Raw genomic sequence first — 8,683 nt, forward strand, 5'->3', positions numbered from 1 at the left:
ACAATAGTGTTAAAATGAGCCCTGCCATTTTGTACATCTAAAAATGTTGGTCTACAAACAGAAAATATTTTTATTTTGTTTTTGTTATGATATTTATTTTAGATAAATATTCAATGCAAGCATTATGTTTCCACTTCCCATTTCATACCAACAGCATAATAACAACAATTGAAAATTGTTACTACAAATGTATTTAGCTAATTAGTCTAAATATGAGAAAAAGTACCCTGAAACATAAGTTTCCCTGTGGAGTAATAGTTATTGTAAGTACAAACAAATAAGTTACAACACACAGGAACTGGGATCACACTCGTAATTGTGACAATTCACTGGTGCCAAAAATTCCTACACCACAAGTAATTAAACCCTGACTTTAAAATTACTGGCTTGGAGAACAAAAATGTTACCTGGGGAAAATGTACAATTTTCACATGTACAGACAAATATGTGGATGTATATTGCACAACATTATGCTGTTGCAAAGGCATTCCATTGTTTCATGCAATCATGATTGACTGATATAACTGATCATAGATAAGATAGTGGAAAATACAAAATTTGGTCTCGAGAAACGTATCTTCACACTTTTCAATCTCTGTGCAACATTTTGCTACAAGGTGGCAACTCTCTCTGCAAACTTTAGGGAACAGAAAAGAGCCGTAATCAAACAACAAAAGGCAAAAGTGGAGTAATACTGAATATCTTTGGGCATACATTTTCACATGATCTTTGACAGAAACAAGAAGTTCTCAACCAGATTAATAACATTCTGGGATTGGGAGCCTCAGATCTACATGTTGATAGTGGCTCTTATAACACCTCCTAAAATATATACAGAAATCCTATTTACATAAGGTTCTTTAAAATAATCAAAGAGGTGCTGTTGTTATTGTACAATAATCCTCTTTGTAACTCTACAATTAACCCATCAAAAGGAAGCTCTTAAATCAGGGATTCTATGTTTTGTAAGTGCATATGTAGATTTATTTAGTTAATATTTGTGCCGTGTGGTTTTCCTTGATTTGCAGATAACTGAAGGTTTTTGAGTTTTTCCTTAAGGCAAAAATAAAGCTTCAATGCTTATATGATACACACTATATACACCATACACCCACACAATTATAAATATATATATATATATATATATATAATATATATATATATTATATATATATATATAATATATATATATTGTAATATATTGAAATAACACATTTTCCTACTAAAGCCTTAACATTGCTCACTATAACCTCCTGAAACTCCTCCATCTAAGCTCTCACTACAACTCCTTGCACTAATCGACATATCTACAGTTTTCATCCAGTACATTAATGTTCCCATTACAGTAATTTCTCTCATTTCTTCATAATATCCATTAATTATTACAGACAATTACATATTTTTGCTTACTTTAACATCTACAACTGCTGTATGATCCTCATAACCAGTCATTTTCATATCTGATGACATTTTTCTGACTGTGCAAACTAATGTTGATCTCCCTTTGCCTTAATAACAAAACCTATAGTTCGGCTTTAAGACAAATAGTTTTAAGAGATTTTTTCATAAACCATGCTAGTTTTTTATTCATACAATTTGGCTTTTTAGTTTATGTGCCAAACACACTGCTCAGGACACTAAAACAAGGAGCAGGAAACTGAAATGTGTATTATTTATATGAATTTTATTTATAAAAACAATATAAATAAAGACCACAGTAGACTTACAGTGGTTTACAGACATATGAATAAAGGAGCAATTCATGGTGAATTATATGAAGATATTGCAAGAGATTCACCATTGTTAGCCCTACACCTCAGTTGGAATTATTTTACCAAAGGTTACATTATGATATGAACCATTACAATTAGAAAAATAGAAAAAGAGACCATGACTTTAAATCGTGGATGTTTTGAAAACAATATCTTGACATGAACATCAAGGTTTGATTAAAGGCAAATTAACAGGGTTTTTACCCTAAGAATACCCACTGATTTTTTCTTTTTACGTTTGAACTTTGATTGAATGATTTCTTCTGTTTTATATTCGGGTGGATTTCTATGTAAATACTGAATCCTTACTACATTTCATCCAACACTATCATTTGCAATACAGGTTACCTTGGTTGCGATTACACAGTTCCAATTGTTTTACATGGTACTTAGTCATGCTAAAAGGTAAGAGGTTCACCTGGTAAAGATAATTATCTAGACCATCACCATTGAAAGGTTAGCACTGGAGGTTTTAAAGCATAAAGCCTGGCTGGTGAAAGGAAGGCTTAACTTACTGAATATAAGCAATTCACATGTTTTAAGAAGATTGGGATTTGCCAGATACATTTATAGAAGTTTGATACTTCTTTCACTGGGCTCTTAGGAGAAAAGAAAAAGTGTTCAACTCTGGGCTTTGCTAGAATATGCTGTATTTTCTTTAAAGACCAAATAAATAATTTACATGGGACACCTAACCTCTGACCAAGTAAATATGTAAGATAGAGGCAACCAGATGGTATTCATCTTTTGGTTCCTGCTTCATTTTCATTTTGGACTTTAATTTGGTTTTTTTGTTTCTACAGTTTAGTGATTAATGGGACACCTGAATAAATCCCATTCTTTGCCTCAAAAAAACAAACAAACAGAATGGAAGGTGGTTAAGACTGATATTCCCTGCATTGTGTATGGTTTTTGAGTTGTATTATTTGCTTGTTTTTTCTATTAAGAGGCAGCATATCTCTTCCAAAAGTACACTGTGTCTGTAAAAGTGGTAAGAAAGTGATAATGCCAGAAAGGATTTATATCTTTCAGGAGAATCTTAGCATTTTACTCTGTTCTCAGAAATTCCTTTTCTGTTAGATATGAATATTTAAAGGGTAGTTAATTGCCCTTTATGGTAGGGGGTATGGAACCAACACATTACTGTTTCATCTAAGGCTGATTTCAGTTTAAAAAAATCAAAAAAACACTTTTCTACATGTATTTAATAAAGGTTTGTATACATCTATGAACAACTTAATGGCATAAGATTTAATATAATATTCATGAGGTGAAGTCTGGAGAGATGTTTTTGTTTACTGACATTTCAAGATGGTGGCTTCAAGCAAGCAATTAATGCTCTCACACTGAATCTATTACCCCTCCTCACCAACTAAAAATGTAAATTCATAATAGTCTTACCCAACTTCTGAACTTTCAAAGCGTTAGAAATATTTAACTTCCACATAATTCTCAAAGTTCAAGCTAAATTTTGTTCGCATACTTGGAATTTTGATGAATATCATCAAATCGTTACAAATACACATAAGAAGCCAAAGGGGTTTACTCCTAGTTTGTGCCTAAGCTTTTGAAAAATGACATTTAGACAATACTTTCACGTGAAAGTACTCAACAAGTTCTCTCTTTTTCTGCCATCCAAAGCTCCTTTGATCTCAACATTGTAATTTAAACTTATAATAAGAACTGCTTTGACATCCTGTATTTTGGTGAACAGGGGTATAATTTATGGAAATGACCAGGATAAGGGAAAGATATCCCCTTGTTGCCCAGTTTGACAATGTATACACTTTTCAAAAAAACACAGAATCAATAAAAATGGGGAGGCTTTGCAACCCTGATTACAAAAGATATGGGGAGCATCCAAGGACAGTTTTTGCATGAAATCTGCCCCCACCACCTCTTGAGTGTTGCTATTTTTTTACATCAAATTGATCCCAACCAACTAAATGTATAAGTGATACATCATCCAGATAACCCTGACACATTTCTAGGAGTGGTTAAGTTGTAGTTATGTTTTGTAGGAAAAAATAATAAGAAAATATGATAAAAAGAGAAAAATATAAAAAAGAGCCATCTTTCTGTAATGCTACAGAATGGGATAGTAAGATGATAGGGGGACGATTTAAAAAGTGCACTTCCTGAAAAACAAAACAAAAAAAAACCAATCAGGAGTTTGGTTTCAAAAACAGGTTCTGACAGGAAGAGCATTTTCATAAATCACTCCTCTTACCATCTAATCTGTTGGGGGTGGGTGGTGGGGATATGTTTTGTGCTTGTAGGGAAAGGGGTATTTTTCGAGTTTCGTTTGCGTAGGGTTTCTGAGAGTTGAAGTCATGCTTTTCTCAGGGAGGTTTAGGCTGCGTTTCATAGGATGCCGCAGGGGAGGGAGGTGGGACTCAGGGTTCAACCTATATTATTCTTGGGTTGGGGTAGAGGTGCGTTCGCCCTTTACTAAAATTGTATTTCATGTTTTATTTCACTATAGGTAAAAGAATAGTGATATATTTAAATGACACAATAAAAAATGTCTGTGAAAAGAACAAACAGAAAAGTAGAATACAATTTTATTGGATTGCAAACTAATAGAAAACTTATACAACTTCCATAAATAAGAAGTGTTTTGCACCATACTTTTTTCTTTTTGGACCATGGAATTTCCATTTGCTTATTTGTATGAACCAACCTCTGGGGAGCCAAAGTGCTTTTGGAGAACTTGAATATTTTTCTAAGTAATTTACAATGATCTTATCTGTTTGAATTTGAAACATGATCTAAATTTAAATATTGAATTTTTTGTTGTTGCTTTTTGCTAGCTGATTAAAATGTATTGGATTCAATTTAACCAATGTGGAAGTTTGATCTGTATCCAACATCCACAAATAACGGAAAAAAAGAATTAGCCACATCAGCCTATACAGAATAAGCCACTTAAGAAAACTTTCAAATGGGTAAACGCACCTTTCAAGCAAGTGAAATTCCATTGTGTCTCAATTTTAATGTTAATACACAGACTCTTTCCCTCACTGCTCCCTCCTTCTCCCAAAGGCCATCCCATACACAACACTACGCTAACTTCCGTCAGCTGCCTTCTGAACACACACCCTACACTGTTCCCTCCATGATAAAGAAGAAAAAAAAAACTACACTGTTTAAAAAAATATTAAATTGTAAAAAAAATATCTAAAATAATAAAAAAAAATAAAAAAAAATAATCACACCTGAAAAAGCGGGGAAAAAAACTTGAAAATAGTTTACAGTTTTGTACAAACGATCCTGGATATTTAAAGAAAAAAAATATTTAAAAATAAAAACTATAAAAAAAAAATAAAAACTTTTTAAAAGAAAAAAAATCCTAATTTCATGCCAGCGCCAAATTCGTAATTATCGTGGGACACGCGCATTTTATTTCTTGCTGTGTTTTTAGGTTTTTAATTCCTAAATGTCATATTCATTTGGAAACAGAAAGTGTGGGTCTGTTTATTGGGATGGGAATGGGGAGGGGAATACTGGTGGTTTGGGGTTTTTATATTATTTTTACGCTGTACGTTAAGTATCAATGTATTTGCAAATTGTAAATTGGTTTTAAATGTTTTTTCTTAGTTTGCGTTATTTTTATTTTTTTTCCTGAACATCAGAATCAAAAAGCTATTAATTTACGTAATAAAAATAAATGTTTGATTTTCTCTCTCTCTCTGACTTTGAGTGTTGAAATAAGATTTGAAATATATAAAATTGTGGTGTTTAATGAGTTAAGAATAGAATAAACGTCTTGTAGGTTCAAGCAGACATATTAAAGGGACAGTAAATACCTTTTCCTGCCAACTTCCAACTAATTAGCACAGCTGAGTTTGAAAATGTTTGGAATGAATAAACCTTGTTTGCTGCAATTGATTTCAATAGTCAAACTACAGGGAGTGCAGAATTATTAGGCAAGTTGTATTTTTGAGGATTAATTTTATTATTAAACAACAACCATGTTCTCAATGAACCCAAAAAACTAATTAATATCAAAGCTGAATAGTTTTGGAAGTAGTTTTTAGTTTGTTTTTAGTTATAGCTATTTTAGGGGGATATCTGTGTGTGCAGGTGACTATTACTGTGCATAATTATTAGGCAACTTAACAAAAAACAAATATATACCCATTTCAATTATTTATTTTTACCAGTGAAACCAATATAACATCTCAACATTCACAAATATACATTTCTGACATTCAAAAACAAAACAAAAACAAATTAGTGACCAATATAGCCAACTTTCTTTGCAAGGACACTCAAAAGCCTGCCATCCATGGATTCTGTCAGTGTTTTGATCTGTTCACCATCAACATTGCGTGCAGCAGCAACCACAGCCTCCCAGACACTGTTAAGAGAGGTGTACTGTTTTCCCTCCTTGTAAATCTCACATTTGATAATGGACCACAGGTTCTCAATGGGGTTCAGATCAGGTGAACAAGGAGGCCATGTCATTAGATTTTCTTCTTTTATACCCTTTCTTGCCAGCCACGCTGTGGAGTACTTGGACGCGTGTGATGGAGCATTGTCCTGCATGAAAATCATGTTTTTCTTGAAGGATGCAGACTTCTTCCTGTACCACTGCTTGAAGAAGGTGTCTTCCAGAAACTGGCAGTAGGACTGGGAGTTGAGCTTGACTCCATCCTCAACCCGAAAAGGCCCCACAAGCTCATCTTTGATGATACCAGCCCAAACCAGTACTCCACCTCCACCTTGCTGGCGTCTGAGTCGGACTGGAGCTCTCTGCCCTTTACCAATCCAGCCACGGGCCCATCCATCTGGCCCATCAAGACTCACTCTCATTTCATCAGTCCATAAAACCTTAGAAAAATCAGTCTTGAGATATTTATTGGCCCAGTCTTGACGTTTCAGCTTGTGTGTCTTGTTCAGTGGTGGTCGTCTTTCAGCCTTTCTTACCTTGGCCATGTCTCTGAGTATTGCACACCTTGTGCTTTTGGGCACTCCAGTGATGTTGCAGCTCTGAAATATGGCCAAACTGGTGGCAAGTGGCATCTTGGCAGCTGCACGCTTGACTTTTCTCAGTTCATGGGCAGTTATTTTGCGCCTTGGTTTTTCCACACGCTTCTTGCGACCCTGTTGACTATTTTGAATGAAACGCTTGATTGTTCGATGATCACGCTTCAGAAGCTTTGCAATTTTAAGAGTGCTGCATCCCTCTGCAAGATATCTCACTATTTTTTACTTTTCTGAGCCTGTCAAGTCCTTCTTTTGACCCATTTTGCCAAAGGAAAGGAAGTTGCCTAATAATTATGCACACCTGATATAGGGTGTTGATGTCATTAGACCACACCCCTTCTCATTACAGAGATGCACATCACCTAATATGCTTAATTGGTAGTAGGCTTTCGAGCCTATACAGCTTGGAGTAAGACAACATGCATAAAGAGGATGATGTGGTCAAAATACTCATTTGCCTAATAATTCTGCACTCCCTGTATACTCACCACTTGTGTTACTTATAGGAGCCACTCTTACATTTCAGAGCTAAATTACAGGAAAAGAAATAAAAAAAATAATAATACAAATATACTGCAATCTTGTTTTTACTATACATAATTAAAGGGACACTAAACCCACAATGTTTCTTTCATGATTCAGTTAGAAAATACAATTTTAAACAACATTGCAATTTACTTCTATTATCTAATTTGCTTCATTCTTTAGATATCTTTTGCTGAAGAAATAACAATGCACATGGGTGAGCCAATCACGAGGCATCTATGTGCAGTCACCAATCAGCAACTACTAAGCATATTTAGATATGCTTTTCAGCAAAGGATATCAAGAGAATGGAGCAAAATAGATTATAGAAGTAAATTAGAAAGTTGTTTAAAATTGCATGCAATTTCTAAATCATGAAAGAAAAAATGTGGGTTTCATGTCCCTTTAAATATTATATATATTACAATCTCAAAGTGTTTACTGTCCCTTTAAAAGTGACTTGTTTAATAGGTTGCTGATTTAGATCCATATAAGTTTAAAGTGATGTAATTACACTGGTATATTCATTTGGTTAAACTTCAGTTCCATGTAGAAGGAAAGTAATCTATTTTCAGTGTCATGTTTAGTAAATGTAATTGTTAGTCCTATAGCCTTACCTTACCTTACGTCAGGTGTGCTCAAAAGATACATATATAGTAACATAACATAGTAGATGAGGTCCATTGAGTTCATCCTGTACAGAGACCACCTGATTTCCAATAAAGAAGCTGACAATTGAACTTACATTAATACAATTAGAAAGCTGATCCATTTAACACAAGCAATCATATCCCTGTATTCTGTTTTTAGATAGAAATGTATGTAAGCCATTTTTAAATATATCCCAGGTATTGACAGTCACTATGTACTTAGGGAAGGAGTTCCACAATTTGAGTCCTCTAAGTGAAAACACATTTACATTTCTTCTGAGCCTACTTGGGTATGCTCTTAAAAAAGAATGCCAAGGGAACAAAGTCAATTTGATCATAGAAGTAAAATGAAAAGTCTCTTAAAATTGCATTTTCTACCTGAACCTCTAAAAGATTGAATTTGATGTTCCTGTCTCTCTAATAAGTATAAAGTATGCCTCCAGGAAAATGTAGAAATATCCAGAAAAGGGAGTTAATGCCAATCTTCCAATGGACTTAGTAGCAGGTCCCTGAGCTTTCTTATTTTTACATTTTAATATGGATACCAAGTGAAATACATGTACATACACTCACTTGTCATATTGTCTAAGTATATGTGCATGTGACATCTGCCATTATTAAAGAAATGGCCCTGTCTATCCACTCCACCCACCAGATTGTGGCCTCAAACATTTTTCCCAATCTTAGGGACGTGGAAGTATGTTAAAAGTGTCCGTTCTATTTAGGGATAAGTGATATTAAAAT

The sequence above is a fragment of the Bombina bombina genome, chromosome 1 (assembly GCF_027579735.1).
Source record: "Bombina bombina isolate aBomBom1 chromosome 1, aBomBom1.pri, whole genome shotgun sequence".
NCBI lineage: Eukaryota > Metazoa > Chordata > Amphibia > Anura > Bombinatoridae > Bombina > Bombina bombina.